The 25622-nt window shown below is 40.7% G+C and overlaps 2 long non-coding RNA genes across 2 annotated transcripts; one reads left to right on the top strand and one right to left on the bottom strand.

Moving 5' to 3' along the window:
• Positions 1–960: 960 nt before the first annotated feature.
• On the top strand, positions 961–2180 carry LOC121561857. Its single transcript, XR_005999343.2, has 4 exons — positions 961–1215; positions 1547–1598; positions 1868–1967; positions 2098–2180. It is a non-coding gene; the product is annotated as an uncharacterized LOC121561857 (long non-coding RNA).
• A 4428-nt stretch (positions 2181–6608) lies between these two features.
• On the bottom strand, positions 6609–21179 carry LOC121561858. Its single transcript, XR_005999344.2, has 3 exons — positions 21077–21179; positions 8349–8409; positions 6609–6645 (listed from the first exon to the last, which is right to left on the bottom strand). It is a non-coding gene; the product is annotated as an uncharacterized LOC121561858 (long non-coding RNA).
• Between the last annotated feature and the right edge of the window lie 4443 nt (positions 21180–25622).

Here is a 25622-nt window from a genome sequence, read left to right as displayed (position 1 = left end):
GTCGTCAGCCAGGTCTCCTTCTTATCATCCATTTTAGCAAACAATCCCTCTTCACCAACGAGTTTCAGTCGCCGGTTGACAGCCTCCCATTCACTCATTGAAGGAGAGGTCACCTTGTCCCATAATCGCCCAGAATGCACTGCACGGCCCATTGAAGATGCATGGACAACGTCCACAGTGGGCATTAATACAATCGCAATGGAGTTTCCCATCTCCTCAAAAATATTTCTGCCCTTGCTCTATCTTGCTGCACTCTGAAAACAAAGATCGCCTCCTCTAACCTACACAGGGGTTGTCACTAGTTACCACAGCCACAAAGTCTAAATATCGTACAAATCCATGGTCTTAATTTAAGGTTAGGGTTAGGCATAATATTAGCAGTGTGGTTAAGGTTAGGGTTAGGTTTAAATTTTGATTTTAAGAAGATAAATTGTAGAAATAGGCGGGGGTTTAGCCATGTGTGGCTGTGGTAACTAGTGACCACCCATACACACACATGGCTAGGCCCAATGTATGTTTTATTTGGGACTAGATCCTTTTTTTTCTTCAACCTGAACTGAAAAGACAAAGGATAATGTTCTTTGTACCCTTAAAACCCCAACTACATAAAACAATAGAGCTCAAGTTTGACGCTTGCAGTAATCCATATTTCACTCGTTAACACTAATTAAAGTATCAGTACGCGCACAACTAGTTAGCGGCAACGGGGTACACCCACATAAGGATAAAGTAGCCTAGTTCTTCTTTGATATACAGACGTTACAGACGAGACAAGATCAAATGTTTATTGGTTGGTAGAATTGTTGGTACACAAAGATTGAGATTTTAAAAGTTATGCGAGCACCAGAATCACATTTTATCTTTAGAATTTATAATAAAGGCATTTACAAGTCAGACTCTAAAAGTATTTCTAGTTCGAAATATTTTTGTTGCAACAGCACTCTCTGCCGTTCAAATAACTGAAGACAGTCGAAACATGCCTATGTCATTTCTCATTTTCTATTGGCTGCTTTCATTCACGTGATCAAAACATAATCATGGCGGCCTCTGCTGCAGTCCGGTCGAGCGTGGGGCTGACTTTGAGACTTTCTAGAGTTATACCAGATTGTAGCACATGTCCTTTCAACAGGTTGAATAGTTATTTGAATGGTATAGCTAGTTCTTCGAATGGTGATCGTTTTCGGACGTTGAACCGACACTTGCAGACATCCAGAGGTGAGTTGGTCTGTTAGCTAATTTACGCAGCTACACTTGGATAGCTATGTAGATAATTGTTCAGCTTCCATCAAACCAATTAATGTCTATCAATTTAGTGCTAGCCAGCTAGCTAGCTATGTCTAAGCAAATCGTAACTAGCTACTATTAGTAAGGCTTGCACCCACATTGTGAAAAAATATAGCAAGACAATCATGGCATCTGTTGCTAAGAATATGTTATAAGTTGCGTAACTGATCTCCAAAGCTGCTACTGCTCCTACAGTAACTCAAACAATCCGTAAGAGGATCTGGAACTGAATGTCAACTATTTCTCTATTTTATTTTTGAAGGTCTGTACCACAGTGAGGAGGGTGCAAGTGCAGAAGTCCCCCAAGAAGATGTGTAAGTAGCTACTCTGCCAATGCATCATTTAGCTAGCTAATGGAGTAACGTTAGCTAGTTATGTCTTTTCCCTTTTGACTCCGTTACATAACTGGGCAAGTTAGTTCTTCATCTGATGTAGTTATGCAGACAAAGTCAAGGGGATATTCATACTTTGTAACTGATTTGCGTTAATGCCATTCATTTTGAGTGCAGCATGCATTCATCACTTGCATTGTCATTTGTGAACTACCAAGTTTTTAATATTGTTGTTTTTGGTCTGCTCTTAGGGTGAATGTGGTGTACATAGATAGATCAGGAAAGAGGATTCCAGTGAAGGCTAAAGTGGGATAGGCACAACATTGAATAGGCACAACATTGAACTGGAAGGTGAGTGCTAATAGGCTCGGGATGACGTCCTGAGAGAATTCAGGTCACAAGTTGGTGATTGATTTCTCGATTATTGTATTCATGAACACTTACATCTTGTTTCTTGTTCCCTTCCCATGCGTGATTTAAGGAGCTTGCGAGGCGTCACTAGCTTGCTCAACGTGCCACGTGTATGTGAACAGAGACCACGTCGACAAGCTACCAGAGCCTGACTGAAAGGTATGAGATTGTTTTATTGTAAGATATGCCATAGTCCATGAGAGCTCATATCATTGCACATCTTATAGTTGTCCCTGTCAAATAAACACATACAATGAAAATACGAAACATTCTTCAGTGTCAACAAGATTGACTCGTATAATGCAATGCAAATCAATGGTTTCAATTTAATTATTCTCATCGCAGAGAGGATGATATGCTGGACATGGCCCCCGCGCTACAGGAGAACTCCAGGCTTGGCTGTCAGATCATCCTCACCCAGGAGCTGGAGGGCATCGAGCTGACCTTGCCTAAGGTCACCAGGAACTTCTACGTGGACGGCCATGTTCCCAAACCACACTGAGGACACTACACTCAACACTAGCACCCTATTTAGTGTGAAGCAACGTATTGGACATGCATTCTAAGTAGTATGCTATTATGGATGTTGGAAGACAGCCCTCAGGACTGAGTCGTAAAAGAGAGAGGTGCACTCTTTGGACTGTCGGCAGGTATAAAGAGGTGAGCTGGGATAAAGGAGGCTTGAAGGATCCTTCAAGTCAAGAAGCTCTTATATACCCACATTACTGTGTGCCAGAAGACAAAAGCTATGTACCAGTCACTGGCTGGCGTTTAGAAGGGCAGCCCAATTATATTTTTTTCAATAATTGGTCTCAAAAGAGCAATTAGTGGAAAACATCAAAAAATTGGGCTGCCTGTGTGAATGCAGCCCCTGAAGTGTTGTATTTGGCTCACACTGAAAATAATGCTGATTGTGGAAGAGTTGGATGGTTTTCAGCATTCATGTATAAATATGTCACGTGTATTGAAGAGTTCTCAGGCCAAGATTGAGATTTCTATCAAACCATTCAATGTCACAAACAGTTGTTCTTTGTTTCATAGTAACGTGAGTCAGCATTTCAGAAAGGCCCCTTGTCATTGCTACGCATCCAATCAAAACATGTTGTAAAGAACAACTTTGCATCCTTGAATGGAACATTCCATGTTACAACTCATTTACAAAGAACATCATACGCACAAACCTCCTCAAATGGAGCTTCCAAGTAGTCATTAGTCTCTACATTAACAGCACTCACAGACAGCTAACTAACAGTATGTTATGTGTATGTATATGTAGCTTTCACCATCATATCTACTCATGGCCAGTTTCTATGAATTTTATTGGGTGGTGAATAGTCCCGTGTAGCTCAGTTGGTAGAGCATGGCGCTTGCACACGCCAGGGTTGTGGGTTTGATTCCCACCGGGAACCAGTATGGAAGAATAAAACATGTATGCACTCACTAACTGTAAGTCGCTCTGGATAAGAGCGTCTGCAAATTGACAAAAATGTAGTCAAGACCTTGACAAGCCCCTCCACAACACTGAAAGCCCCCTTCCCTACATCAAGCCTGTCAGGAATCATTAACTGTCTCTGATGTAACACTTTTCCAGTATGTTTTGTAAGCGAAGGGCAGCTTGAGATCGATTGGAACGGAAAGGGTTGAATCCGTTAGATAACTGATGACGCCAAGGAGTTACTTGGGCTGCGTTGACACAGGCAGCCTAATTCTGATTTTTTTTCCCACTAATTGGTCTTTTGACCAATCACATCAAATCTTTTCAAAGCTGAACTGATTGGTTAAAATACCAATTAGTGAAAAAAAGATCAGGATTGGGCTGCCTATATAAACACAGCCTAATCCATTTCACACTGACAGGTGCGTTTTGTTCAATTCCCAGGTCATTTCTGTTCCTGCCCATCCATACCCAGTAATGATTTGCCTTGTAATTTCACCATTAGTAGTCCCATTACTGTCCATCAAAAACCACCTGTATCCAGTATTAGTTGGCTCCTTTACAAACCTGGAATGCTTTCACTTGTACTGTAATGAAGTTGTCTAACATGTGCACAAAACATGTAAGTGTATTATGTATATATGGTATATCTCAAATTAGCAAGTTTATTTTAATTTGTACAATAAAAATACAAAAAGTTTGTACTAGTTTGTCTTAAACCCTATGCTTTTTAAAAACCACACTGAAGGCAATTGAACACAAGTGCAGTATTCAACGCCAGTCCTTGAGAGCAGTTTTAAACCTCAACACCCAGGAAAGGGAAACCAATTGTATAATCGACCAATTAATATCATACTAGGTCAAAACCACCTCTGGCCCTTTGAGGACTGAAGTTGAATACCACTGATAAAATGGTTGCGTTTAGGCAGCCCAATTCAGATATTTTCCGAACTAACTGGACATCTGATCATTTTCCGAGCTGATCTCACTGAACAGTTCAGTTGAGTTAATTTCCAATCCAAAACATCCCTATTAACATTGTCTACATGACAAATCATTATGTTTCACATTCTCCCTTGAATTCTTCCAAACTATATAACCCAATTGTTTTATTGTAACATTCCTATATTTTAGCTCATACTCTATTTGACATTACTCTGGTGTTTCCCTTTCCTTGTTCCTATTCTAACAATTGCTTACACTTCTCTCTTCTAATAACACTCTCCCCTGGAAATCTAACACCAAATACTACATCAAATTGTTTATCTAAGTCTTGGACTGTTTTCCTTATGTCTATGATTCACCTGTCTCTTTCTTTCATTACCTTAAGGTCACACTACCCCATGTGACTTCCCCATACTCTTTGTGCTGGTTTCTCACACACATATAATATTTTAACCCTTGTATTTTAATAGTGATCCCTTCCTGTATTTTTAGTTATGGTTCCTGCCTGTGCAAGAATCTACATTCTACTCCTGTCTATATCCCTTCTATGTCTTGTTCTTCTGCTCTTTATTATTATTATCAGTACTCCATTCCCCTTATTCTCAGGTAACTAGTCAAGTACATAGAAATCAATGATAAGGATATCTGGTGCGTCTTGGAGATCTGGAATCTCTCAATCATCAGTTCCCTCACTCTGGTACAATGGTTAAGACGATACCCGATACTCCCCTCTATCAGTACCATCGTCGGTATAACCTGTATAACAATATGTAGGTCACTTCTGTTGTTAACCTTCCCCCGTCACTAGGATCTCCGGATCAGCCAAAGTCCCTCTCAATCTATTGACATCGGTCTGTGAAAAGTGTCCTTCTATCAGCCTTCCCATAGGGAAGCTCAGAGTTACTGCTGCAAAAACACAAGCACAGACACACACAAAAAACAACAATACTACCCAATGGCTGAGGTTGGAACACTCCTATAGTGGAAAACCTTAATCTTAGTATCTGTCTCCACCAGTTTTACCATCATTAAGGCAGCCAACAACACCTGGTACAAGCCCCTCCACATAGGGTCTTTCCAGCTCTTTCTTCTGTAGTCTTTTGCCATCACATAGTCTCCAGGGCACAGAAAATACTCAGATTATCCTACTCAGTTGGGCATAGTTATCTTCCCCCATGAAAATAAAATCTTAAGAACATTGTTATGTTAAGTGAGACACAGTATGCTACTCATGTCCTCTCATCCGTCAAGAGAAGCCTTGAGATTATGAAGCACACCTGCTTCCAGCTTGTTGTAGTCCACTTATCTCATAGACAGACCACCTCTACACCATGCCTCCTATCACAAAAACAAAAATGATTTAACCTAACCCATAACACATTATTACTACTGCTCACATCCTTAATACACCTTGCATATTTCCCCACAAAACCATAATAAACCATTAAAACCTCTGTAATCCCAACTTCCCCCCTTGGACACATACATCACATCGTGATTCATGTGTACAAAAAACAAAACAAAACAATATTGCCTATCAAACCTAAAATAATAACTAACCTTAAAAGGACAACCCTTGAGCATATCTTTACTTAACTGTATTCCATAACACTATTCAATGAATACTTCTCATTCAGGACTAACTCTCTCACTTCATCCTTGTCCTGTTTAGACTCATTTATATATAGGATTTTTCCAATTTGTAAACTTCTTCACAATTATCCTTATTTTATCTAACCCCTTAATTCAGCATGCTTCTAGAATTCATAGTGCGGGTGATCAGGTCAGGACAGATTTCAGAGGTCATTGAAATCATTCAATGAATTGTTTCATCCTATAGTATACTACTTCTAACAACCATCAAAACCTTTCATAAATGTTGTAATTCCTTAGTACAGCTCTTTTCAAAATAAATCACACATATGTACTTATCCCTCAGTAAATAAAACCCAAATTACATGTGTATGCCCCTTTAAGATATTTCACTTCCATCCCATCAAAAAAAAAAAACAAATAGAAATAAAAATCCTATACAACTAACATTTCATACTAAGTAGTTTGTTTGTGGTTATTTGAACACCATATAGTAAAACAATAAACAAACAAAAATGGCCAGGCCTTATTTATTTTTGTAACTCCCTATGACAACCTAAGAATAAAACTACTTAATTTTACTAACTAGTTCCACCCTAGCCTACAGACTTTTTCCAACCTCCCAATAAAGAAATCCCCATGTTCCTGGAAGAGAAAGTATACATGTCGTTAACATATAATCATCAATCCAAAGATAGTAATTACACACAAAACATCATACATATATCCCCAGTCCTATCTCATCAACAATCATTAACCCCAGCATCGATTTTAAAATTGTTTGATACGTCGTGTCCTACTTTACCTTTAACCTAATATTATAGGAGACTCCCATCAATTCTTAAAAGAAAACTCCCATTTAGAAGACACTATATAATAACCCATTTTATTAAGTTAACTCCACCTTCCACTATAAACCTATAACCCCTTTTTAGTAATTTAAACGTCGCAAACTGTTGCATTGATGGTTTTTTTTCTTCCCCCAAATATAAACTTATTGTTCCACCTTCCACGACCTCCCACAAACCACGCGATCCCCGTACACCTAACGTAACCCACAACGTCCATTATAGCGCTCTCACGTTTCAGCAAGTTTAACATCCACAGAGAAAAATTGAGCTCGAGCAAGATATTTCATCCTCATTCAGGACATCTATCAAATACTAGAACGCAGATGGTTACATTTTGAGGAGAAATTGATACAATTTGACAAAGTAAGTGTGTATCAATAGGCTATATCGTATACGTTAGTTAGAATGTCATTGTAGGCTTACTCATTATTTGCTAAAGACTTTCAAGTTTTGTTGGGCCATTAATTCTAGCTCTGCTCACGAAGGTAGTTTGATTTTAACAGCTAATTCCGACTGTTCTAGAAGTTAGTAGGCTACTAACAGGCTACGTAACAATCTTTTTAACTTGAATTATGACAGTATAATCAGTGGTTTTAAAGTACTACTTAAGTAGTTTTTTGGGGTATCTGTACTTTACTATTTATATTTTTGACTACTTTTACTTTTACTTCACTACATTCCTAAAGAAAATAATGTACTTTTTACTCCATACAGTTTCCCTGACACCCAAAAATATTAGTTACATTTTTTATGCTTAGCAGGACAGGAAAATGGTCAAATTCACGCACTTATCCCTGGTCATGCCTACTGCATCTGATCTGACAGACTCACTAAACCCAAATGCTTCGTTTGTAAATTATGTCCGAGTATTGGAGTGGGCCCCTGGCCATCCGCAAGCAATTTACAAAAATACAATTGTGCCGTCTGGTTTGCTTAATATAAGCAATTTGAAATTATGTATACTTTTACTTTTGATACTTAAATATATTTAAAACCACATATCTTTAAGACTTTTACGCAAGTAGTATTTTACTGTGTGACTTTCACTTTTACTTGAGTAATTTTCTATTAAGGTATCTTTACTTTTACTCAAGTATGACAATTGGGTACTTTTTCCACCACTGGTGATAGTCCCTCTCTAAGCGTATAGCATTGACATAGGGAGGATATGGTCTATCTGAGCACAAGGGGTTTCAGTGCAGCTGTTTTTCCCATAAAGGCTGCCAAGGACTAACACAGAGAGAAGAGATAACAATTCTGGACAATGTGATGCTTGTAAAAGTGGATATTTCCGTCTATGTTTAAACAAAGAGAATATTTCAGTCTCCCTGAATTGTTGGTCTAGCCTACGAGTTTACGTCCCAAATGGCACCCTATTCACCATAGAGATCCCGATGTGCCCTGATCAAAAGTAGTGACCTATAAAGGGAATAGGGTGCCGTTTGGAATGTAGACCATGATTAACAGACATACAACCTCCTGTAGCATACAACCTACCCTTTCCCACCATGTCTTAAAACTGGATGGGCAGGTTGGTTGGCGTCCGCAGAACAAAGAACTAAAGAAGAGGGGGAAGAAATGAAAATGTAATCAACAAGTGTTCTTGCAAATATTTATCCTCCTGACCTAGCTGACTAAACTCCACTCCATGGTAAAGGAAGTTTCTGATTAACTCCACCAATGGAGTGGGGCTGAGACCAGGCATTGGGAATTCAGCTCCAACTACATTTATTCGCCCAAGGTCAATACTTTAAAATACTTTAAAATATTCAACACTTACCTTGTACTTATGTTTGCCCTCTGTAGTTGCATGCCTTTGTTTGCTGAAATCCATACTTTTTAATCAAATACAACCACCAACTGTTTGCTCATTGCTGTTGCTCTAAAATGGCAACTCAGCACAAATGTGCATTTGTGCCAATTGAATCTCAAGAAGGAAACAGTCGGTGGTTGTATTTCATTGACGCTTATTGAAAAAAATATGTATTTCAGCAAACAACTTCCTTCATCATGGAGTGGAGTTTAGTCAAGCTACTCCTGACCCTAATTGAAAGTGGAGCATTATTCCCACACATAATTCATTAAGAGTCTATTGACGCAGCGGTGCGTCAATCTAAGTAACATAATAAACAAATCCCCATCAAAATCCGTCCGTTTAAACTAGATCTATAAGGTTTGTTGAATAGGCTGCTTCTCAATCCACCACACCCGCCTACGTCGGCCTTCCGCATCTATGGTGGAAGGTGGCCGAGCTACAGCATTGTTTGTAGACATCACGAAAATCGGTCTTCTTGTAGATATAGGACAGACACTTAAAAACCTTATTTCTTATGATTTATTTTTTGACTGTCTTTTTTTGCAATTTATGTATGTGTTATTCAATTGTACGTTTATTCAAGAAGAGTTTGGGGTATTTTTGTGAAAGACACCAACGGTGAACGTGAAACGCAGTGACCCGTGGGTTTGGTTTAGTACGCCACGCGTGCCATGAACCTGAAGTTGTCATAAGCGAAGCTACAGAATGCGAGACGGGAGAAATTGCTGCACTTCATTAGCTGTGGTTTAGGCAGTGGCGGCTCCTGAAAAAATTCTCAGGAGGGGCAATTTTTCTGATGATTTAGGTGACCTACACACATTTAAAAAAAAGATATGTCCAGCAACAACATGAAGACAGGGGCAGCATATAAGTCAATACCAGAAGCATTTATTGACTGATCTCAAAAGTGTTGGCTTACCAGGGTTGGTGGAGCCCTCAGTTTCATCTTTGCCTCGCAAAGCTAACTCAAACACTCCGCAAAACTTCACACACTGGATTAGCCGGCTGAGGATGTGGCGGTTCTTGCTAATGTCGTAGTAAATATATTTGTTATAGTGAATATGGAATATGATATGTTGAGTAAAATGTTGTGCTAAGATCTATTTAGGTCAGGAGCTGGTTATAAGTTCTGTTCCTATCCAACAATGGACAAAAGGGTCCTATCTTGTCAGCCTTGTCAGCAGGTGGCCAAGGACAACACCCACGCCATAGGCCTCTCAGTTCTTCCAACTCACGAGTTCTTGCTCTGAGGACACACACACACACACACACAAACACACACACACACACATCATCACTGTTAAACACACACACACACACACACACACATCATCACTGTTAAACACACACACACACACACAAAAAATCCCTCTCTTAGGCTGAACATTTGAAGACAGAGAACCCGACTCAGAGCCAATGCAACAGTGACAGTAGCCTGGAGGTGACCTCGCCCAACTCATCAGGACCAATCAGAAGATCAGAACTACTAGATTGAACCTACTTCATTTATTGCATAAAATGTCTGCACACAATGTTTCGGGGCCTCTTCAGATAATAATAATAATAATAATAATAATAATAATATTATGCCATTTAGCAGACGCTTTTATCCAAAGCGACTTACAGTCATGCGTGCATACATTTTTGTGTATGGGTGGTCCCGGGATCGAACCCACTACCTTGGCGTTACAAGCACCATGCTCTACCAGCTGAGCTACAGAAAGTGGATACTCATGGATGCGCATTGCAATTGTAAAATGTCAACACAATTGGAGACACCACGTCATTTTTGGAGACATGTTATTGACAGTAAACTATTGTAGATGCGACTGCTAACTAAATAAAACATTTTAGCTGGCTAGCTAATCATCTTAGTTAAATGTGGGGCAAACAATTCAGTTATTTACCGTTAATTTGAGGGATTGGGGTGAAATAAATCGAGTTACATAGTGATACTTTACGATATACTGTATTGACAATATCGCAATATTTTAGCGCTAGTTGGCTGTACCTGCACCAAAACACCATTATTGTTCCTTCATAGCTTGTTCTCAATCTTTTCACATTGGGAGCCAATTAGTTTTCAGCACTTTTATTTCCATGACTGATCAAAACTCGTTCTCATGGCTTTCTGATCCCTCTGCAACAGACATATGGTGCGCAATAAAATCACAGTATCGAATCGCAATACGTATAGAATCATGAGACTCGCAATGCTGATGCATATATCTTATCGTGAGGTTCCTGGCAATTCCCAGCCCAAGTTCATTTGCCACAACAAATCTCTTCGCTAGCAAACGCTAATATTTTGGTAAGTGATGCAAATAGTGAACTATGTAGGGCCAGGATGTAAAATATATGTAGCTGCAGCAATTTCTCTTATCTGATATGGTAAGTAATGGGGCTTAATTTATAGCTTATAGTTTGACGAACGGGTCCGTGAACGCGATTCCAGATATATTTACCTCTGAATAAACTGCCTTTATTACACCATATCCACATCCAGTAAACTTGTGATTATCAACATTAACCTCATCGTTGTGGCGGCGGACAGCTAGCCTGTATCCCTCGTCATCCAGTTGAGTGAGTGGCAATGTCTTTTTCGTTCGTACCAATTTTTGGAAAATCCTCGGGTGTAGGACTTTCCGCCTTTAGTAGAAACCTGTTGAATTATTAAATTTGGTCTGGGAGGTCCTAATTGTTTCGTTGCCAATTTATCTTAATTTGTTCGCCGACAAAAAGGAACTTCTTTCAAAGACACAATCGAGTTGGACTGAAGCCTAGCCATTTTGATAGTAGTAGTGAATTGATTGAGGCTGCTACCTGGTCTTTTCTTAGTTACGTTCATTCGTGGTTACGTTATGTATAACGAAAGCGCGTATGTGCAAGCCCACAGACACCCATAGAGAATGTATTGAAAGCTTTGAAATGTGAAACAAATAGATTTTACATGACAGGCTATGAGAGACTTCTGGGCGATTTTCAACCTGACTGAAATCGCCCAAAAAACGGGCGGGGCCATTTGAAGCACGACTTTAGCCTGATTTGACATTTAGTGGCTGGCAGATCAGACGTGAACACTGATAACTGCTGTTGCCGTGATATAATTTTTTATAAATTTATAAATTTTTTAAATATTTTTTTTATTTTTTTATAATTGATTAGAAAAAAAATCCCTTCCTTTTCCCGTTTGGCAGTGCGTCGCCCATATCGCCCTATTGAACAAGCCGTCCCTGGGTTTAGGTTCTTTCAATGCAAGGGAATAAGCAATTTCCGAAGTAGATACGTGGCAACATATCCATAGCGAGTGTTACAGGAAGCGTAATTAAATTGCGAGTTGATATGAAATTGCACTAACTTGTGTTGTGGCCTGCTGCACAGCCAGCTAACATTAGCTAGCAGTTAGCTAGCTAGCTGCTCCCATTGGCCTGCTCTGCGACTCTCGAGACTGCGGATTGAATCAAGAACACTTGAAAAGAAGACTCAATGCCGTGCAATTTATTGGCAAGTGAGACTTTATCTTCGTTTGTCCACAATGAATACCACTGTTGCATTTGTTGGTGGCGATTTTGAATATCCACCAGATCTGTACAGATAACTAGCTGAAGCTAACCAGGTAGCTAGTGAACACGTTGGACTCTTCCTTCCCTCCCGCCCATTTTTCCGGAATGCATGTTTTTATTTTTGTTTACCTGTGGGTTCTCGTGGTTTAGCTAACTAACCAATTGACAGCTACCACTTGCCAGCTAGTTTTAATCGAATTGACACGGATTCTTCCCCAGTTGCTCTCGACCGTGTCGTCGGTCGGATATTGACTTAAGTAAATATGTGGCAGCGGACTTGCCTTGTGGTTTTTGTGACTGCTGTCTACGTATGGAATTGTCAGCAAACGAATGGAGAAAATACAGAAAGTAAGTAGCTAGTTATAATCTTCTCACCCCGCTCTCATTTGTTTCAGATGTGTGTACTTGCATAATTGTACCTAATTTGACAGAATGTTGACAGAATGTCACTTAACTTTCTTTTCATCAGCTATGATGACAGCAAGGCCAGCCTTTTCGTTAGATACGCTAGATTTGAAAGGACAAAGGTCTATTTTATAGACTTTTTGGTAAGCAAAAAAATTACTTTGCCACCTAAACTGATCAAAATGCTTTTGCAACATGCAATTGCTTGGATATCAAAACGTACAATGTACATAATACATTTATTAGGGGTCAACATGAAACTTTGGTTCTGGCGTTATGCTTTGTATTCCATGTTATAGTGCAGCTTTTCAGGACGCAGAACACTTTATTTCATGAGGGTGTATACTTACCATCGCTGAGATCTTATTTTCAAGTGATCAGAAAAAGTAAGAAAAATCGCGTACACATCAATCATATAATCCCTTGTCAAAAAGGCACCAAATCACCTGTATTCATTCTTAATTTCAACACGTTCTGTCCAATATCTTAAGATAGAGTGGTCATATTGTTCTGACATTTATATGCAATATTATGCCAATTAGGCACTTAATATGTACATTAGGCAGTGCGGAATACATAATTACAGTAATGTTAAGCCCAATTTAAGGTAGGGTGGTCATATTATTAACTAATCTACATGCTTTATGCAAAACTGAGAGTTTGTAACAATTTGAAACAATATATGAAATTAGAATTAAGAAAATATACGACTTTATGCAAATTACATGCTAATGAGTCGGTACAGAATAAAATAAATACAGCATGTTAAACCATTAATTTAAAGTCAGGTGGTCATATTGTTAACATATATTGATGTTTTATGCAGAACTGGGAGTCTACACTGAAGAGTAAGTGTAAGCGCCCACACACACACACCAGGGGTGGTAACAGAGTAATTGGGATGACATGATCATGAACAAAAAGTAGGGTAACTATTTACTAAGTTAGGTTTTATCGCAGGCATGTTGTATTCAGTAGCCCCTCTGAATAGGACTAGAGTGCAGACGAGAACACGCACAGACAAACACTTCTCAGCATCCCTACACACTCACCAACACACGCACGCACACTACTAGTCACTATTACAAAACTTGTACATGTATTACCCATCTACATTACTGTGTGATTCACTAGATTGACTGTTGTGTTGCAAATAGCAGTAAATGAGTAAACAAAATTACAGATTAAAAGAGGGTACTTATGTCAAACCAGACACTTTGAAGTCACAGCAGATTTATCACAGCACTGGATCTGATTGGATAAACCAAATTAGCCTATTTCAAATGAATGGTAAAGGAACCAGATGCACATGTACAACATTAAGTGAGTAAACAAAGACGGAGGTTTAAAATAGTTAGTTTGGCCTTAAAGTATTATGTCAAACCAACCACTTTCATTGCAGGTTTTTTACGACACTCAATTGGATCAGATTGGATAAACCAAATTAGTTCAAATGAATGGTAAGGATTAAGGATGGACATGGTACAAACAACCTAGCTTCTGTCGTTACTCTAAACAGTCCTCCCAACAAAGGCAGATATTAAAAGAGGGCAATTTACACTCACCGGCCAGTTAATTAGGTACACTGTACCGGGTCGGGACCCCCTTTGCCTCCAGAACAGCCTGATTTCTTCGGGGCATGGATTTTACAAGTTGGAAACGTTCCACAGGGATGTTGGTTCATGCTGATGCAATGGCATCACGCAGTTGCTGCAGATTGGATGGCAGTACACCGCCACCAGCCTGTACCTTTGACACCAGTCAGGATGGGTCCATGGACTCATGCTGCTTGCAGCAAATCCTGACTCTGCCATCAGCATGAAGCAACAGGAACCGTGATTCCTCGGACCAGGCAATGTTTTTCCACTCCTTAATTGTCCAGTGTTGGTAATCGCATGCCACCTGGAGCCGCTTCTTGTTTTTAGCTGATAGGAGTGGAAACCGGTGTGGTCGTCTGCTGCAATAGCCTATCTGTGAGAAGGATCAACGAGTTGTGCATTTTGAGATGCCATTCTGCACACCACTGTTGTACTATGCCGTTATTTGTCTGTTTGTGGCCCGCCTGTTAGCTTGCACGATTCTTGCCATTCTCCTTCGACCTCTCTCATCAACAAGCTGTTTTCGCCCAGACACTGGATGTTTTTTGTTTGTCGCACCATTCTCGGGAAACGCTAGACACTGTCAAGCGTGAAAAGCTCAGGAGGGCAGCCTTTTACATTTCTGATATACTGGTTCTGGCGCACCTGGCACTGACCATCATACCACGCTCAGTCGCTTAGGTCACTAGTTTGACCCATTCTAATGTTAACTGAAACAGTAACAGTAACTGAATGCCTCAATGCCTGCCTGCCTGCTTTATATAGCAAACCACGGCCACGTGACTGTCTTAAGGAGCGATCCATTTTCTTGAACGGGATGTACCTAATAAACTGTCCCGTGAGTGTATGTCAATTCAACCACTTAGGCTACAAAGTTGTTTTTATCAAGGCACTGGATTCGATCAGATCTGATTTCACCAAATTAGTTAAATGAAATGGCATTAGGATGGACATGGTACAAACAATCCATCTACTAATCTTAGACTCTAAACAGTTCTCACATAATAACATATGATCAAGTCGGTTTTATCACAACACTTGATCGGGTAAAGAGATTAGATTTCACTCAATTATAGTAGTTCAATCAAATGGCATTAGGATGAACATGGTATAAACACAAACTTACTGTTGTCTGTTAAATAGTTCTCCATTCTCATTGCTCTTTCTCAACTGTCTGGACTTGGAGGGCTTCAAGCCATGCTTGTGACACACTTGGCTTTGCCTAGCTAGAGGAAACATTGGCCTCTTCAATCCATCTGTCATTGCTTTTGTCCTTAAGTGTTTTTTTTTTGTTGCCGTCACTTAGCTAAACAATTTATTACCGTAGTTTAAAAGGATAATAGCATAATAACTAAGATATAGGGATTTAATCACAATATTTCAATCTGGTAAAATCACAAGAGTTTCAGAAAAAAATATCTAGTGTGGGAATGATTTGCTTTGGGAATGATTTGCTGTGGGTCTGTCGTGTCTGAAAGGACTGATGGTTTGGTATGGGGAGAGATGCATAGCTGCGTGTTGCATCTGGGTATGTTCTGAATGGCACCCTATTCCCTATATAGTGTAGACCTACTACTTTTGACCAGGGCCCATAGGGCACCCCACCTCAAAATGTGCACAGTCTCACACAATAGAATAAGTTTGAGTCATCTTATAAAGTAATTCACAATGCTTTATTAAGAAGTATAATATACTACTGAGATCTGGTATTTAGTAAAGAGACTGAACAAAAATATAAACACAACATGTAAAGTGTCGGGCCCATGTTTCATGAGCTGAAATAAAAAATTGCGACATTTTCCATACACACAAAAGCGTATTTCTCTCAAATGTTTTTGCCAGAGAATTGAATGGCCATTTCTCTACCATAAGCTGCCTCTATCGTATTTTTAGAGAATTTGGCAGTATGTCCAACTGGCCTCACACGTGTAACCACGCCAGCCCAGGACCTCCACATCTGGCTTCTTGACCTGTAGGATCGTCTGAGGGGGGTGGGGTGCTGAGGAGTATTTCTGTCTGAAATAAAGCCCTTTTGTGGGGGAAAAAATTATTCTGATTGGCTGGGCCTGGCTCCCCAGTGGGTGGGCCTATGCCCTCCCAGACCCACTCATAGCTGCACCCCTGCCCAGTCATGTGAAATCCATAGATTAGGGCCTAATTTATTTATTTCAATTGACTGATTTCCTTATGAACTGTTACTCAGTAAAATCTTAGAAATTGTTGCATGTTGCGTTTATATTTTTGTTCAAATAAGTTGTTATCTTACATGTCCAAGCAGGAATGCATGATTCAAAATATTTTGATATGCAACCTAATCCAGTGATTGTCATGAATGGCTTGACAATTAGGCAGTTTTTTTTATATTTTACTGTCAAAATAGGGCTCCAGAATGTTCTGTTTTGTTCAATAGAGATGAATTTGCCTTCATCTTTATGTGCATTAACATTATATACAGGCCTAATTCAATTGGTGCTAATTCACCACCTGAGGAAGTAGAAACTCAACACATTAGCTAGATCGCTAACTCTAAATATAACACCTACTCCTAGTAGCCATGTAAATGTAACAGTAAATGTAATTTCCCCCCCAAAATGAGTCCGAGTGCAATGAGGTTAGTGCACTTGCGATGGCCGATGCGCAATTTCACGCGCTCTGTATTTCAAAAGGTAAAACAGTGCTTTGAACTCAATAATGATAGTTGAGAAATAACAATTATACCTACAGAAGGCTGAGACCCTCCTCTCTTTAATATGGACTAGTTGCTTCCAAAGTTATATTTTTCCCCCCGCAATTGCATTTTGAAATGTTATACAATCACGAGGGGCACATGAGGGGGGGAGAGTGAGTGAGAGGCGCGTTCATTACAGCATCCTGTCCCAGCGAAACAGGCAGGCACAGTGGCAGGGAAGACACTTTTATTACAGGAATCATGAGGATAATACACTTTACTGTTGAACAAATTCATGATTTTATCTGCACCAAAATGTGACGTTTTGATTGAGGTGACCAGGTAGACTATGCAGCTCGCACCAGTGCAAGCAATTAAAAATGAAACTCGCACAGCCAAGTTAAAATGTCGCAAAATGTGACTAAATGGTCACACTCTGGTGTCCTGCCTATGGTTTCTATTCACTCCATCTGCACTTGGTGACCCACTCGTGATGTTTAACTATTTGAAAAGCCGTTAAGAGTCAGTGTAGTAGAATTCTTGAGACTTTGTGATGAAATAGGCCTATACCTACTCTTGCACCACCACTATGCACCATTTATTTATTTAGGCCTGGAAGTTAACCCTCTTAAACAGCCTTTGTCTAGCAACATCGCAACAAACCAAACACTCGACTAACACCTCTGTACTTGTTTTGAATGTTAAACGCAGTCGAGTGTGGTTTCTGGTTTTAGCCTATATGACGGGACGAGAGCGAGTCGGGCTGAGAGTTGAAAAACCCCCAAATAGTAACGTGAAGCTACCTTTTCATTAAAAAGGGGGGGTTGAGATTGGTTAATGTCAGACCAGTTTGTGTTAGATTCTGTTGTGCGACTTCGATTCTGCTGGCACTGACTGGCCCCCTTCTCGCACCTCTCCGACTTGACAGTGAACCAGTGAGTGAGTGAGAAAAACTTGGGCCTCACTGAAAGTGTTTCATAACATTGACTAACAGTAACTGACCAACGCTTTGGCTGAACCAAGCCAGTGTCTGAATGTGACCTATGTTGTGAAGGAAATGTAAATGTTTTCTGACCCAATACTTAAATCAAAATGGATTATTCTGGCTTGGACAAGGCTTACTTACTTAAGCTGGACAAAACCCTAAATGAAACTAAAAACCTTGGTGGATTTTATTTGATTTTCTATTTACATTACATTTTACATTTACGCCTTACATCATACATTTACATCACCCCATTTTACATACTGAAGGATTGAGAATAGGCACAGATTAAGCATTGCCCTATCTGTATCCTGTATCCGTTCTATTGTGCTGTCGTCCAACGAACGGTAGTTCACATCAGGTACCACCGTACAGTAGTTGTTCACCTCAGGTCTCCAACGTAGAGTAGTTTGCCTCATGTTGCCAATTAAATAATCTGAAGTGGTCAGGTTGTCAAACCAGACAGTATCAATCTATCTCAGAAGTGTGCCTGAGGCTGGTCTAGCGGGTAATGCCGCCGCCTCCAGCACATACACGTCACCATTCAGCGTGGGCACGTATCCCGGCCCTACTACTACTCTGCACCTCTCTCCCTATCAGTGTCTCCCTGCTCACCTATCAAAAATACAGTGAAAAAAAATATATTTAGCTATCTCCAAAGTGGCCAGGTAGTCAAACTAGACATTATCAATCTATTCCTGAACCAGACAGCATCTACAGTGCATTCGGAAAGTATTCAGACCCCTTTACTTTTTCCACATTTTGTTACGTTACAGCCTTATTCTAAAATGTATTAAATACATATACTACACACAATATCCCATAATGACAAAGCTAAAAACAGTTTTTAGAATTTTTTACAAATGTATTAAAAATAAAAAAAACAGATACCTTATTTACATCAGACCCTTTACTATGAGACTCGAAATTGAGCTCGGGTGCGTCCTGTTTCCATTGATCATCCTTGAGATGTTTATACAGCTTGATTGGAGTCCACCTGTGGTAAATGTAATTGATTGGACATTGATTTGGAAAGGTGCACACCTGTCTAAAGTCCCACAGTTGACAGTTCAAGTCAGAGCAAAGCTAAGAGGTCGAAGGTATTTTTCGTAGAGCTCCGAGACAGGATTGTGTCGAGGCACAGATCTGAGGAAGGGTACCAAAAAATGTCTGCAGCATTGAAGGTACCCAAGAACACAGTGGCCTCCATCATTCTTAAATGGAATACGTTTTGAACCACCAAGACTCTTCCTAGAGCTGGCCGCCCGGCCAAACTGAGCAATCGGGGGGTGAAGGGCCTTGGTCAGGGAGGTGACCAAAAACCCGATGGTCTCTCTGACTGACTGAGCTCCAGAGTTCCTCTGTGTAGATGGGAGAAACTTCCAGGACAACCATCTCTGCAGCACTACACCAATCAGGCCTTTATGGTAGAGTGGCCAGACGGAAGCCACTCCTCAGTTAAATGCATATGACAGCCCGCTTGGAGTTTGCCAAAAGGCACCTAAAGGATCTGACCATGAGAAACAAGATTCTCTGGTCTGATGAAACCAAGATTGAACTTGTTGGCCTGAATGCCAATTGTGTAGTCTGGAGGAATCCTGGCACCATCCCTACGGTGAAGCATGGTGGTGGCAGCATCATGTTGTGGGGATGTTTTTCAGCGGCAGGGACTGGGAGGCTAGGATCTGTACACAATTTCTGGAAGCTGAAAATGTCCCAGTTCTGCCATGGCCTGCATACTCATCAGCACGTTGGGATGCTCTGGATCGACGTGTACGACAGCATGTTCCAGTTCCCGCCAATATCCAGCAACTTTGCACAGCCATTGAAGAGGAGTGGGACAACATTCCACAGGCCAGAATCAACAGCCTGATCAACTCTATGCGAAGGAGATGTGTCCCGCTGCATGAGGCAAATGGTCTTCACACCAGATACTGACTGGTTTTCTGATCCACGCCCCTACCTTTAAAAAAAAGGTATCTGTGACCCACAGATGCATATCTGTATTCTCAGTCATGTGAAATCCTTAGATTAGGGCTTAATGAATTTATTTAAATTGACGGATTTCCTTGTATGATCTGTTACTCAGTCAAGTCTTTGAAATTGTTGCATGTTGAGTTTTATATTTTTGTTAAGTATAGTTTACTACTTTTGACCAGGGTCCGTAGGGAATAGGGTGCTGATGAGCCTGTTGATTTATGACATGGCCGCCTCACCTCACAGGTAGAGTCAGTGAGTGGTGATCTCAGGTAATGAACCTGGTTATGTCCCAAAAGGCACCTTATTCCCTATGTCGTGCACTATATTGGGAATAGGGTGCCATTTGAGACACGCCCCCTGTGACTTGATCCGCTCACCCCCTCCTGTGAGAGAACCATCGGTGTGCGGTTGACACACAGGAATTGTTTGTCTTTATTGTTACCTTCAACAACAGTCCTTTTAAACCTGAGTGACATGTTGAACTTTGACAAGCCATGAAACACCTCATTTTCAAGCATCTCGCACTCCACTGACTCGACTCAAGCAACTGGAACCGTGTGTATCAAGCATCTGAGTAAGAATGCTGATCTAGGATCAGGTCCCCTGTCTATAATCTTACTCATTATTATCTAAAAGGCTAAACTGATCCTACATCAACACTCCTACTCTGAGATGCTTGATACATATGGCCCTTGATCTGACAATGTGCTTTCTTTCTGAGGTGCGTACTCAGTTCGTACCCTTGACATGGTGGCCTCACTGGCCTTGATCAAGGAAACGTCCTTCTTATTCCGCAGGTAATAATTAACTCAGTGTCAACAATGGCCCTCAACAATGTCCATTCATATTGCATGATACCATAAAGCAGTTCGGGATCCATTGTAGTGTTGCACGGTATACCGGTACCACGGTAATATCACGGTACCAAAACGTCATGATACTTATGATGCCAACATTTTAGAATACCGTTGAACCGTTTCATTTGATACTGCTGAATTTTTTGGCCCTACCAATCTAAAGAACCCGCTGGCGCCTGTTACAAAATGTTTATAAAGTCAGTTTTGTTAATAAATTCATTGGAGAAAAAAGAAGCAACAGCAACTAAATCTCTTGTATGCGCCGGTCCAATAATGTCCATTTAACTTTCACGTGTATATCACATGTAGCAGCTGTAATCAGCCAGCCACATCCCCTACCAGCCATTACTCACAGGTTCTCTCCGTCCTCTCTTCCTGCGCATCTATTCCATTCGTTTTTCAAATATAATTTATCCGTGATGGCAAGCAGGGATGCAGACCCTGATATTCTTCTGTTACATGTACATTTGATAGATTGGAGCAGTGTGCAGAGCGACCAAAGTTGATACATTGCATCATTTCATCACCTGGTATAACCAAGAGAACAGGCCATTCTGAGTAGGCTTTGCAAGTTTGCTGTCACACAGCCTCTGCGTGCCAGAGAGAAAAAATGGAGCACAGTACTTCACTTTACAGCAATGAAAACAGCTTGTCTCTAGGCCACACCGTTAAAAAAATGACCCATATTACCAGAGCTACCTTTTTTTCTTTTACAAATTCGCATGCATTTTATATAATTTTACAAACATGTTGCACTCATCCCCTTTCAGTCACAGAATCAGCCGGACAAGGGGAAAGAGACTTCAAATTAAAACAGATATGGGGACTCTTTTATTCCAACAGCCATTAGTCTGTTGGTCCCTCGAGTATACAGCATATTGCACTTTCACTTTAAATGTGTAGCTGTAGCACTTCGAATTAATTGTTTTGTGTAGTTTCGGTGTTTTCATGTTTTATGTACTGTCTTTTTAAGCACATTACCAAATTAATTTCCCCCTGGTGGGATAATAAAGTTAATCTGAATCTAGGTAACAGTATTTTCCGCCAAAACTGCAAGTGTCCTTCTAAAGCATATAAAGCATGTCTGGATTTGATTAGTGCTTTTATCAGCGTGAAAATTCAAGCATGATGCTACCTGAGCCTGATGAGCTATACATTAAATACATTTTATGAGCCCAAGCCCAGAAAATCCCAAATGATGATCCAATACATAGCATAGCCTATGATATATAGGCTACCCCACATTACACACGGCAGAAAAACATAGAAGGCCATAGATGTAGCTATGCTCTCTTGTGTAAATAAATGAAACAAGCTCCAGTAGGCTAATCTTTCTGAGTGTGGACTTTGTTACTGTATTGGCATTCCACTCTTATATTACCAGGGTTCAATACTGCGACCAAAACAGTCACATTTGCGACCGTTTGAATTGGCAGTACAACATATTCTTTATTGGTCGCAAGGGTGCCAGTGAAGAAATGTACCTGGTCACATTAGATTTTGGTTCGCAATTTTTCTTTATAATTTTTTAAATTATGATTTATTCATTGTGCAATTGACCAGAAATAAACTACCTTTCTGAAGTGGCAACAATGGCACGGGACTGCCCCTGGCTGTGTGTGTAGAGGCTACACTGTAAAACTTGGGTATAACATTTATTTAATTGTTATTTTTTTGTCACCGATCTACACTGTCAAAGTGGAAGAAATATTCTAACATTTGTAAAACATTTATGAAAAATGAAACACTAATATACAGTGGGGAGAACAAGTATTTGATACACTGCCGATTTTGCAGGTTTTCCAACTTACAAAGCATGTAGAGGTCTGTAATTTTTATCATAGGTACACTTCAACTGTGAGAGATGGAATCTAAAACAAAAATCCAGAAAATCACATTGTATGATTTTTAAGTAATTAATTGCATTTTATTGCATGACATAAGTATTTGATCACCTACCAACCAGTAAGAATTCCGGCTCTCACAGACCTGTTAGTTTTTCTTTAAGAAGCCCTACTGTTCTCCACTCATTACCTGTATTAACTGCACCTGTTTGAACTCGTTACCTGTATAAAAGACCTGTCCACACACTCAATCAAACAGACTCCAACCTCTCCACAATGGCCAAGACCAGAGAGCTGTGTAAGGACATCAGGGATAAAAATGTAGACCTGCACAAGGCTGGGATGGGCTACAGGACAATAGGCAAGCAGCTTGGTGAGAAGGCAACAACTGTTGGCGCAATTATTAGAAAATGGAAGAAGTTCAAGATGACGGTCAATCACCCTCGGTCTGGGGCTCCATGCAAGATCTCACCTCGTGGGGCATCAATGATCATGAGGAAGGTGAGGGATCAGCCCAGAACTACACGGCAGGACCTGGTCAATGACCTGAAGAGAGCTGGGACCACAGTCTCAAAGAAAACCATTAGTAACACACTACGCCGTCATGGATTAAAATCCTGCAGCGCACGCAAGGTCCCCCTGCTCAAGCCAGCGCATGTCCAGGCCCGTCTGAAGTTTGCCAATGACCATCTGGATGATCCAGAGGAGGAATGGGAGAAGGTCATGTGGTCTGATGAGACAAAAATATAGCTTTTTGGTCTAAACTCCACTCGCTGTGTTTGGAGGAAGAAGGATGAGTACAACCCCAAGAACACCATCCCAACCGTGAAGCATGGAGGTGGAAACATCATTCTTTGGGGATGCTTTTCTGCAAAGGGGACAGGACGACTGCACCATATTGAGGGGAGGATGGATGGGGCCATGTATTGCGAGATCTTGGCCAACACCTCCTTCCCTCAGTAAGAGCATTTAAGATGGGTCGTGGCTGGGTCTTCCAGCATGACAACGACCTGAAACACACAGCCAGGGCAACTAAGGAGTGGCTCCGTAAGAAGCATCTCAAGGTCCTGGAGTGGCCTAGCCAATCTCCAGACCTGAACCCAATAGAACATTTTTGGAGGGAACTGAAAGTCTGTATTGCCCAGCGACAGCCCCGAAACCTGAAGGATCTGGAGAAGGTCTGTATGGAGGAGTGGGCCAAAATCCCTGCTGCAGTGTGCAAACCTGGTCAAGACCTACAGGAAACATATGATCTCTGTAATTGCAAACAAAGGTTTCTGTACCAAATATTAAGTTCTGCTTTTCTGATGTATCAAATACTTATGTCATGCAATAAAATGCAAATTAATTACTTAAAAATCATACAATGTGATTTTCTGGATTTTTGTTTTAGATTCCGTCTCTCACAGTTGAAGTGTACCTATGATAAAAATGACAGACCTCTACATGCTTTGTAAGTAGGAAAACCTGCAAAATCAGCAGTGTATCAAATACTTGTTCTCCCCACTGTATCTTCATTAGATAAATATTCAGCCCTCTAAGTCAATACATGTTAGAATCACCTTTGGCAGCAATTACAGCTGTGAGTCTTTTTGGGTAAGTCTATCAGCTTTGCACACCTGGAAATTCAAACTATTATAATTTATTTTTAACTTTTTACCCCTTTTTCTCTTCCCAAATTTCGTGATATCCAATTGGTAGTTAGTGTTGTCCCATCGCTGCAACTCCCGTACGTCCTCCGAAACACGACCCTGCCAAGCCACACTGTTTGCTTAACCCGGAAGCCAGCCAAACCAATGTGTCTGAGGAAACACCGTACAACTTGCGACCGAAGTCAGCGTGCCTGCGCCTGGCCCACCACAAGGAGTCGCTAGAGCGCGATGGGACAAGGACATCCCGGCCGGCCAAACCCTCCCCTAACCTGGACGACGCTGGGCCAATTGTGCGCCGCCTCATGGGTCTCCCGGTCACGGCCTGCTGCGACACAGCCTGGGATCGAACCCGGGTTTGTAGTGACGCCTCAAGCACAGCGATGCAGTGCCTTAGACCGCAAGTGCCCTTCTTTGCGAGGCATTGGTAAACCTCCCTGGTCTTTGTGGTTGAATTTGTGTTTGAAATTCACTGAGGGACCTTACAGATAATTGTATGTGTGGGGTACAGAGATGAGGTAGTCACTCAAAAATCATGTTAAACATTATTATGCACACAGAGTGAGTCCATGCAACTTAAGTACCGTTTTTGCCATAACAAAGGGGTTGAATACTTATTGACTCAAGACATTTCAAAATGTGGGAAAGGTCAAGGGGTGTGAATACTTTCTGAAGGCACTGTATATTGTGTGTGGTGTTGAGAGGGACGAAGAGATGGAGATGGGAGTTGAAATTGGGATTGGGTACAATCCTAGATCTATAATCAGGGGCAACTATTCGGGTAAAGAGGTTCAGATACGGTGAAATGCACAATGGGACAGTTTGGGGAGGAGAGCATCCAGGAGAGACAAAGCACAGCATTAGGTGTTTCTCATGGGGCTTCGTAACTATCCTCCTCAGTCTTCAGATGGTGTATCAATACACCCAGTCACTACAAAGATACAGGCGTCCTTCCAAACTCAGTTGCCGGAGAAACCGCTCAAGGATTTCACCATGAGGCCAATAGTGACTTTAAAACAGTTACAGAGTTTAATGGCTATGATAGGAGAAAACTGACGATGGATCAACAACATTGTAGTTACTCCACAATACTAACCTAAATGACAGAGTGAAAAGAAGGAAGCCTGTACAGAATAAAAATATTCCAAAACATGCATCCTGTTTGCAACAAGGCATTAAAGTAATACTGCAAAAAATGTGGCAAAGCAATTCACTTTTTGTACTGAATACAAAGTGTTATGTTTAGGGCAAATCCAATACAACACATTACTGAGTACCACTCTCCATATTTTCAAGCATAGTTGTGGCTGCATCATGTTGTGGGTATGCTTGTAATCATTAAGAACTGGGGAGTTTTTCAGGATAAAAAAGAAACGGAATGGAGCTAAGCACAGGCAAAATCTGAG

Source organism: Coregonus clupeaformis, unplaced genomic scaffold, assembly GCF_020615455.1.
Source record: "Coregonus clupeaformis isolate EN_2021a unplaced genomic scaffold, ASM2061545v1 scaf0758, whole genome shotgun sequence".
Classification (NCBI taxonomy): Eukaryota; Metazoa; Chordata; class Actinopteri; order Salmoniformes; family Salmonidae; genus Coregonus; species Coregonus clupeaformis.
This window is presented reverse-complemented; position numbering and strand designations above follow the sequence as displayed.